Here is a 9,256-nt window from a genome sequence, read left to right as displayed (position 1 = left end):
GTGCTCACACTCCCTAGTCCAGTGTTCCCACCTTCTATTCCAATGTTCACACACCTCTATTCCAATGTTCACACTCTCTAGTCCAGTCTTCACACACCTTTATTCTAGTGTTCACACCCTCTATTCCAGTGTTCACACCCTCTATTCCAGTGTTCACACCCTCTATTCCAGTGTTCACACACCTCTATTCCAGTGTTCCTGCCCTCTATTCCAGTGTTCACACACCTCTATTCCAGTGTTCCTGACCTCTATTCCAGTGTTCACACACCTCTATTCCAGTTACTATATAATTAGTAAAACATCTGCATTAGACCGCAACAGATTTGGTCCCCTTCTGTAAAGTCTCCAGGGTATTCAGTCTAGAACAGAATGTAGATCCAACAGCTAGTACAGCCATTCCAGGCAGCAAAGCAAATGCCAGCTTTATTCCAAACAAGGTAGGATAGTGACCCTGACTTCAAGTCAGCATACCATGGTCTTCCCTCTGGCTCCACTGCCCAGAATGAGCTATTCCCTCTCCTGAGGTCCTATCTTTTACCCAGACAATTCTGTCTTTCTGCTGTGCTGTCTTCTCTGAGTGTCCTGTCACCGAGCCAGGCATCTCTGCGCTGTGTCTAACTGCCTCTGTCTAGCTCTCCATGCCATAAAATTGTCTTGGTGTCCTGGTATAATTTCACTTTTGTTTCTCCATAGACCACAGGCTCCTTGAACAAGGATTGCTTCCTAATTATCTCCCGGAATGTTGCAAGGAATATTGCTGATGAATGAACTAGGAAGATTACTAAATCCATTCTAGCTGGAAGTCTAATAAAAGAAATTATTGCCTATTAGGCTGGCAGTATACTACATTATAAAGATAAACTTGTGCTAGGTATGATACAGAAATAGTGTTATGATCTGGGTATAGCTCACACGCATTTTTTACAATAAATAGATCCCTTCTCATTGAATTAGACCAGCCACTAAAGCGTGGCACTCGAGCAACCACCTGGTGCTCTGCAATCCATCTGAGGCATGCAGTGAGTTCAAGGGAAAACAAGATTGATATCTGACAAACTTATTCTTAAGCTTAAGGTCAGATTTTATTAGAAGAAAAAATAACACGATATGTTATAAGAATCTGAAAGCTTTAGAAAAGAATTCCCCGCTGCCACTGAAATTTTTCCATGAACAAGAAGGTCTAACTGCCTGCTGCTTCTAGAAAAGTCATGAGGTTGCATTTAGACACGGGGTTCCATTAACGTCACACAATGGTGCTCATCTAAAGACCCGGCTCTCCCTTCCCACCAGCCCAGTGATTACTGACCGCCTGGCCTCCAAGTTGGTATCACTAAAATTAACTCTTCCCAGGGCTGCATGAGCAGACCAGGCAATTCTTTTTGTGGAGAAGAACCTTCTTTGCTCCTCTGCAGGAAAGCAGAGAAGGAAGCAGGGCCTGGCAAGGGCTCAAGAGTGAGTGCCCCCCCCCCTTCCTGCTGCAGCCCTCAGCCCAGCCCTCACAAACCACAGTGAGGTATTGTAGGAATCGAAGTGATTAGGAGAGATGCTGATTCAAAAGCTGCCACTACACATCCGTCACAATAGCTCAGGCCTCCTCACTCAGCAACATGCACCTACTCCAACACCCTCATATGCCCCAGACCCTGGGGACAAGTGAACAAAGACTTTGAATCACAGACCACTCCCTGAGCAAGGGTCACAGGTCTGGAACAAAATCAGGCTATGTCTTTGCCCATTTAGACAATGGAGACGTGTTGTCCAGGCTGAGTCAGTTAGCCTTTAGGGGCTCAAACTTTTGATGACCCATACAATCTCCCAAGTGCCTCCTAATTCTAAAGTATAATTCCATGGAGCAGCACCCAGTTATGAAAAGTAGGTATTTCTTGCAAACAACCTACGGAGTGCTTGTCCTCCACTATGGCCTTTCTACTTCACTGTCCATGAGGTGAGTGATGAAAAGAAACAAATGTAGAACAAATAAGAAATGGCAACCGAGATTCATCAAAGAACCCGGTCTAAGTGCAATGTCTGAGTACAGTGTGGTGTCTCTATGGCAGAAGCAGGCCTGGGTTTTTGAGCATTCTTAGAAGTTCAGTAAATGGATTCACAGCAAAAGAAGGAAACTCACTGGCTCATGTGTTTCTTAGCTAAGGAGAAAGAGCTCACTCACCACAGATGATTTCCAAGAGATCCCAGCCACAGTAACCAGCCTGACCATGCTGACCCAACCTAAGGTTGCAGAAATCTAATGTCCTTTTACATTGACCCAGAAACCAATGTCTCTCTGGTCACACCAAGCAGGTAGTGGGGCTTCCACACTATACAAGCAAGAACTGTCTCTCGTGACGGGTGTGAATGCATAATTCCTTTCTCAAGTAACCTTGTTCAGCAAGTTTCTTCCAGGCCCACGAACTGTGGCTCCTCTGAGCCCGCTCTTCCACACTGCAAGGACTGTACACCAGAGTAGCAGCATCTCCACGTGGCTATGACTTGAGTTGCATGAACCATCCTCCTGGGCCCTTCTGGGCATGTACCTACTGCTCTCCACAATGACGGACAACCTCTTGCACCCCAAGGTTGCATCCCGAGGCATTTTGTCATTTCTGCAATCCCACAGTCACAGGCAACTGCGTGGACCAAGCAAGGGATGGGGACTGGGGGCAGGGGACTCGTTTCCTAAACTACAGTCTCATGTGGCATGGTCAACAGGCATGGCAAAACATCTGTCTACACTAATCAAGTTTGTCTATGACTGACCCTCAAGAGCTGTTGATTAGTGTAAATTTGCAGCTGCACAGGAATCACTGTGGGAGGCATAATAATTGCTTTCCATCGCTCTTAACCTTGGGCAGGACTTGGCTTATTCCCATGAGTCATATTTACCTTGGAGAGGCTACGTTGCATACACCTCGCACACACAAAATTGCTCAGTTCACTGTAAAGGTTTGTCAAGTGCTGTTTGGCTAAAACAGTAATAAGAACACACGTGATTTGCTCTGAGCCTCAGAATCCTCTCACTGTTGGGATGTCTAACTCACAGAATGATCAACTTGATTTTCATCAGTTAAAGCAGTATTATGTTAACTCACAAAATGATCAATTTAATTTTCATCAGTTAAAACAGTATTGTGTACTCTGAGTATTCTGAAATCAATACTTATGAAAGAATTCTTCCAAAGGAAAGAGAACATGACAGACAGAAAAGAGGGAACCCTGCTCTCCTGGAGTCTCTGAAGACAACTTTCTTCCAGATGAGGAGTTCCCCTGGCCAAGGTGAAAAGACAAACCCAAAACACAAGATTTGTCAACTGCAGTAGGAACTTTAAAACAGCTAGTTATTCTGGTAAGCTAACATTGAAATACTAAATTTTCATTTTATTTCATTAAAGTGCTATATTCTCATTTTATTTAATTAAAATGACCTGCTTCCATTTTATTTGCTTTCGTCCAAGTCGATCCTTCGTGATTTTCTCCTGCATTGTGTTGATAAGGAGGGCCGTAGAAAGGCCTCCCAGCATGCAGAGGTGGACACACAGAACTGTGACCAGGACAGGAGACAGAGCTACACAGGTCCATTTTATTTTCTTCCTTTATGCGCTCTATGACACTATGGGGATGTTTACATGATAAATTATGTGTGTTTTGAAATCCCAACCTTAGAAAATATTTTACTTGGTTTTGGTTGAACAATACTGAACAAGCTATAGATAAGTGAGTACTAATATACTTCTAAAATCTACTTGAGAAAGAAACTTCCAGCGAACGTGAACTTAGAAAGAACACCGCTTCGGTGGTTCATTTTTATGAGGGGGGGGACCAATTTTTGAAACATATGTAGAAAAACAATTGAAAACCAAACTTTGTTGAGATGTTTTCTTAAAACAACAACATACAATTAATATAATAGAAAGACTCTCATGGTTCCTAGAATTGTTGCCAAGAGGATACATAATTTATGGATCTAGAATCACAATTCTTTTCTTCTTGCCAAACAAAATGAAGCCCTGAAAACATGCCAATGGCTAGCATGTTATTAAATAGTTACATGGAGGCAAAGTCAGTCTCTAGGAGGCACTGTGATGCTTGCGGTGTGGAGACAAAGTCAGTCTCTAAGAGGCACTGTGATGCTCGCGGTTTGCTATTACATAGAGAGCGAGCCTGGGCTCAAGGAGAAGCCAGAGGCACGGGGGAAAGGCAGGGCAGGGTTGTGGTACCTGTCCCTCTACTCTGGTTGAAAGGACACAAAGAATAGAGCGAACATCTTTGACTGCTTTGAACAGGAAATCCACACTTTTGGCTCGGTACGGTTTAGGAACGGTTTAGGACCTTTTGTTTCCTACAGGGAGGGCAGACCTCAGAATGAAGCCCAGAGTCTCCCTCATCTGGGGCAAGCCCTCGGTGACTGTGAGCTACATCCCCAGTCCACGCAACCCGTGCTTCAGTACACTACTTGCTAAACTTCTTGCAATTTTGGTTCTGTGGATGGTGCATTTCATAGGGCCAGGAACATCTACTGTCCACCCAGGTAGTTTTAACATCTAGTGGTGCCTGGAAATATGAGAATTCAAAAACATATCAACTTAAGAGTGTCAGGTATACTTGACTTTTGAAGGCAGAGGTTGTGAAGAACAATAAACATATTTGCTCAGAGATAACCACCCTAGGCTGGGGATGCAACTCAGTAATTTAGAGTGCTTGCCCAGCCTGAGTGCTGGGATCAAAGGCAAACACAACCTTATCTGCATTCTAGATTCTGAACAGGTAAAACAGAAAGGCAGCAGCTACATAGTTAAGGAGAAAGCTATACTGCGCTTAGAAGCAGATGTATTGGTTGCTTTATATAACAGGTGTCACGCCGCTGTGACAAAATATCTCGACAAAAGCTAGCAAAGAGAGAAAATGGAATATAGTCTGGCTCACAGTTCCAGGGGAGGGGGCAGGTCATCATGGTGGGGAAGTCACCAGTGGCACCTGGTTGGTCACACTGTCCACAGCCAGGAAACACAGTGAAGATGGATGCCGTTACTCAGCTCACTTTCCCCTCTTCTGGCCTCTGCAGGCACACGGCACACATGTGGTGCACAGAATGCATGTGGGCAAAACACCCATGCAGATAAAGTAATTAAATAGTTTTCTTTAAAAAAAATAAGTAGCGTATTTCATAGGAAAGTTGTCCCAAAACATGGAGAGAGATGAGATCTGTGACCACAGATAGAAAGTAAAGGTGACGAGTTTCCTGTTTGGAAATACATGTTTCTACACATGTAGCACTTTAGAAATAACACTGACCAAAACAGGGAGGGGCTGAGGAGAGATTCAGTCAGGAGGTGACAGGCGAGGGGACGCTAAACGATGTCACTAAGAACAAGCTAGAGTCCCATATCTTGAGCATGACATGACTGTCTCACTCAAGCATGCATGTTCATTTTTTGCTAGGTCACCAGGCCATGCTATGCGTCTTCTGCCTTGGACAATGACACCACTCCGAAAGTAGCATTGAGATCATTTATTTTGTACCTTATCTATAAAATGGGGCTATAAGAAAAAACACCAACAAATTAAATTTATCACAATCGAAAACAACGGAGGGGTCCCTCGCTTCCCTTACAGAGGTGCACCTGTACCGTGATCCCTTGAGTCACAGTGGAGCAGTGTTACCTGCAAGTCTTACACATTACTCTTTGCCTTAAACACAGAAGATCTTAAAATATCAAAGGGAAAGCCCTAGAGTATGCAACTGTCCCGGATCATAGATAAAGAGAGATAGAATATTAATAAGAAGCCAGAGTTCATACACAGCAACGACAACCATCTCTGAGTGTGAAAAGACATAAACCATCCTCCACAAAAAAATAACATCACTTCAATTACGTCACGTTTTAGAGGTCAAGGGCATGAAACCACCCAATTGGGCAGTGTAGACAGTTTCCACCATCAAAAGGGAAGTGGAGTTGCACAAGAAACAGTTTAAAAATACAGCCGATGCCAAATCAAAATTAAGGCAAAAGGCATTAGGGTCCCTTTGTCTCAGAGCAAAATGAAATGGCCTTCCTTAGAGACCCTTTAACTCCAGCGGACAAATATGTTGCAAAAACCATGCGAACACACGGGCGCACATGTTTTTCTACAAACACACAGAATGTCTGGCAAAAGCCAAGCCCCACCAGGGTTGTTCACCTGCAGTAAATAATCCATTGCTTTTGACTGTCAGATCTATGGACATCAAAATCCCCAAGCATAATCCACATGGCAACATCTGCGTGACCAGGAAAAAAACTTGACAGGACGAAATCTGGACCGTGTTAAGCTCTCCTCTAATCACTTCAGGTTGGAAATACAAAGGCTACTAATTTCAATTCAGGCTTGCATGGGAAGGAAGCAAACTGGGACGTGGGTTTTCTAATTGGTTTCTCTGCCGCCCTCTTCTGTCCAACGAGGGCATAAGAGGCAAAAGAAACCTCCAAGCCATGCAGAGTAGAAAGAAGGTCCAACCCAGGCTGGCATCTTGGCTTCACAATCTCATTCTTCTAAAGGAGCTGTTCATTTTGTAGCTGAAATGAGTTTGTGTGTGTTCTGACATCTGATTCCTGTGTCCGGCTGCACAAGGCCACGCTCCACTCTGGTCCCTGCCCTGACACTAGAGAGAAAGGGGAGTGGCTGCAGCCATCACCAAGTCCACTCGGGAGTGGCAGTAATGAGAAACACTGTAAAGACAAACTGCTGGGATATGGCTCCCTGGCACAGCGCTTGTCAGGCATGTGTGAGACCCTGGGTTCCATCCCAGGAGGCTAGGATGGAGGGAAGAAGATTGATGGCAGGAGGGAAGGGCCCTTTTGCAGGCAGCAACTTCCTGGCTTTTTCCCACTAAGAACATGAATATTTTATAAAAACAAGTCTTCATATCCCCCCTGGAAAGAATGGCATGGCATTGCTCCTGCCCGCTGTGAAATAATGTGTATCTTCTCTGATAGGGCCTCTCTCCTCTAAGAAGCTATGAGCTAGTCATTGTGATAGCAGTATTGCTGGTGCATCTGTCTCACTGCCATTGCACGTAGTACAGACAGTACCAGTTCCCAAAAGACGAACACCAACAACCGTACCCTTGCCAGTCATCTTCCAGATGGAAGGGAGAGCTAGGGGTGAAACTCAGGATGTACAGGTGTGTGGGGTTACGCGCCTGCTCCACAGTGACCGAAGCGAGCTGCCCTCCAGCCATCACTAAGCCCCCACAGGAGTGGCAGTGACGAGAAACAGTAAAAAGAAAAACTTCCAGGGTAACTCAGAAGAGCTTGCCTAGCACGTGTGAAGTGCGAGGTCCACACCCAGCACGAATAAAAGAAACCAGCGAAACAAAGGACCCCTGCCTTCTGTTTCTGCCTATGTCATACCCCGGCCTCCAGCCAGACACACTTTATAAACTCACATTTGATGACGCTCCCAGCGATACAGAATGCCGGCCACTCTTCTAAATTCCCCCTTCGTCTTTCACCTTAATGTCTTGAAATTTGCGTATTTGTTAAATAGAAATAAATGGTTCCTGAAGCTTTGGGGGAACTTACCTTAAAACACAAGGTAAGCACCCTCTGTGGCTCTTTACCCCTTCTGGTTTCCATCACAAAAGATAATAATGGCTACTGCTCCATGGAACCCCGGGACCCATGCAGGACCTCAGGGACAAAATGCTCAAGTCCAGCAAAGATGGTCACCTGGGGGTCTCCGAGAACCTGCCAACACCACCCACCACTCGCATCCCTGGCCCCACTCCTAGTACCAGCAATGCTCGAAAGCAAACTCAAGGACTTGCAGGTGTGGCAAGGGCTCTACTGGAGCTGTGCCACACCCCCTGGTAGCCCCAAGCTAACCTCCAGGTCAATATCTTCCCCCCTCAGCCTCTGGAGGGCTAAGGTCACAGGCATGCCCACTATATCCAGCTCTCTGAGGACATTTTTACTTAATAGATTATAAAAATTATATCATTTCCCTCTTCCAAACCCTCCATTACCCCTTCTTGCTCTTTTTCAAATTCATGGCCTCTATTACATTAATTGTTGTTAATGTGTGTGCATACGTGTGTGTATGTATGTGTGTCCATACATATATTTATGAATATCTAAGTACAACCTTCTCAATCTGCATAATGTTAATTGTATGTGTTCAGGGCTGACCATTTGGTACTGGGTAACGAACTGGTGTGCTCTTCCCTGGGAAAGTCTATTTCTTCCATTCTCTGAACTACCACAAATTCCATGGCACAATAACCCCAAGGGTGAAGGAATGGCATGCATACCCTGGCAGTAAACACATCTCTGATGGGACTTAAGACCAACAAGAGGGAAATCATGCCTGGTCCCAGAAACCTAGCCTACTATCCAGAGCTGTCAGCAGCTTCAGGCTTCTCCTTTCTCACGTCTCACAGGGCCTTGAGGTGGAAATCTTGAGACAGAAAACTTAGAGTTAACTGAGACATTGTATACTGACCTTGGAGACTCAAGCTCCAGACTGCACCTCAGAGAGTCTTTTTTGTTTGCTGCTTATCACTAACAGCAGGTGCTCTAGCCACTGACCTTGCAACTGTCCCACTGCTGCCTAGCTACCAAGCCCCTCCTTTCCTTCCCCCCTTTCCCCCTTCCTCAGTTCCCCCCTGCCCGAGCTCCTCACTGAGGAGTATATAAGACGTAAAACTTGCTTCAATAAAGGGGATGCCTTGACAAGGAATACTGCTTAGCGTCCGTTTCTCTCCCCACCCCCCACGTCTTTCAGATAGTGCCTCTTCAGACCCTGGAATAACTTAGGACCTGCTGGGAGGGTCACCGAGCCAGTACATCAAAGATCTTGGAGGAGAACCTACAGCCATCACTTTATTAAACCAGCATAATCCCTAGCTGCATTCTAAGGAACCTTAAAAGACCCAAACAGTCCTACAATGCTTCTTTCAGGCTTCTTTTGTGGAAGAGTAGAAATGCATACATTTTTGCCACTATAGCTGAGACTCTCTTGCAGCTAGTAAGTTATAACTATCATACCCAGATCTCCATCAGTCTGAAGCCTGCTGCCTTTTAGTGCCATTTTCAACATTAGTTATTTTGAAAAAGACACCATGGCCAAGGCAACTTACAAAAGAGAGCATTTAAGTAGGGCTTTTCTTACAGTTTTGGAGAGTCAGTCCATGATGATCATAGCAGGGAGCATGGCAGCAGACAAGCAGGCATGGCACTGGAACAAGAGCTGAGACCTTAAATCTTTTTTTTTTTTTTTT

The 9,256-nt window shown here is 45.0% G+C and overlaps 1 protein-coding gene across 1 annotated transcript in view; it reads right to left on the bottom strand.

Moving 5' to 3' along the window:
* Positions 1–9,256, bottom strand: part of Smyd3 (SET and MYND domain containing 3) — a 567,552-nt gene that overhangs the window by 256,103 nt on the left and 302,193 nt on the right. The gene's annotated exons all lie outside the window — the stretch shown is intronic.

This window comes from Microtus ochrogaster, chromosome 6 (genome assembly GCF_000317375.1).
Source record: "Microtus ochrogaster isolate Prairie Vole_2 chromosome 6, MicOch1.0, whole genome shotgun sequence".
NCBI lineage: Eukaryota > Metazoa > Chordata > Mammalia > Rodentia > Cricetidae > Microtus > Microtus ochrogaster.
The sequence above is the reverse complement of the archived record's forward strand: the minus strand, read 5'-3'. Positions and strand labels throughout refer to the sequence as shown.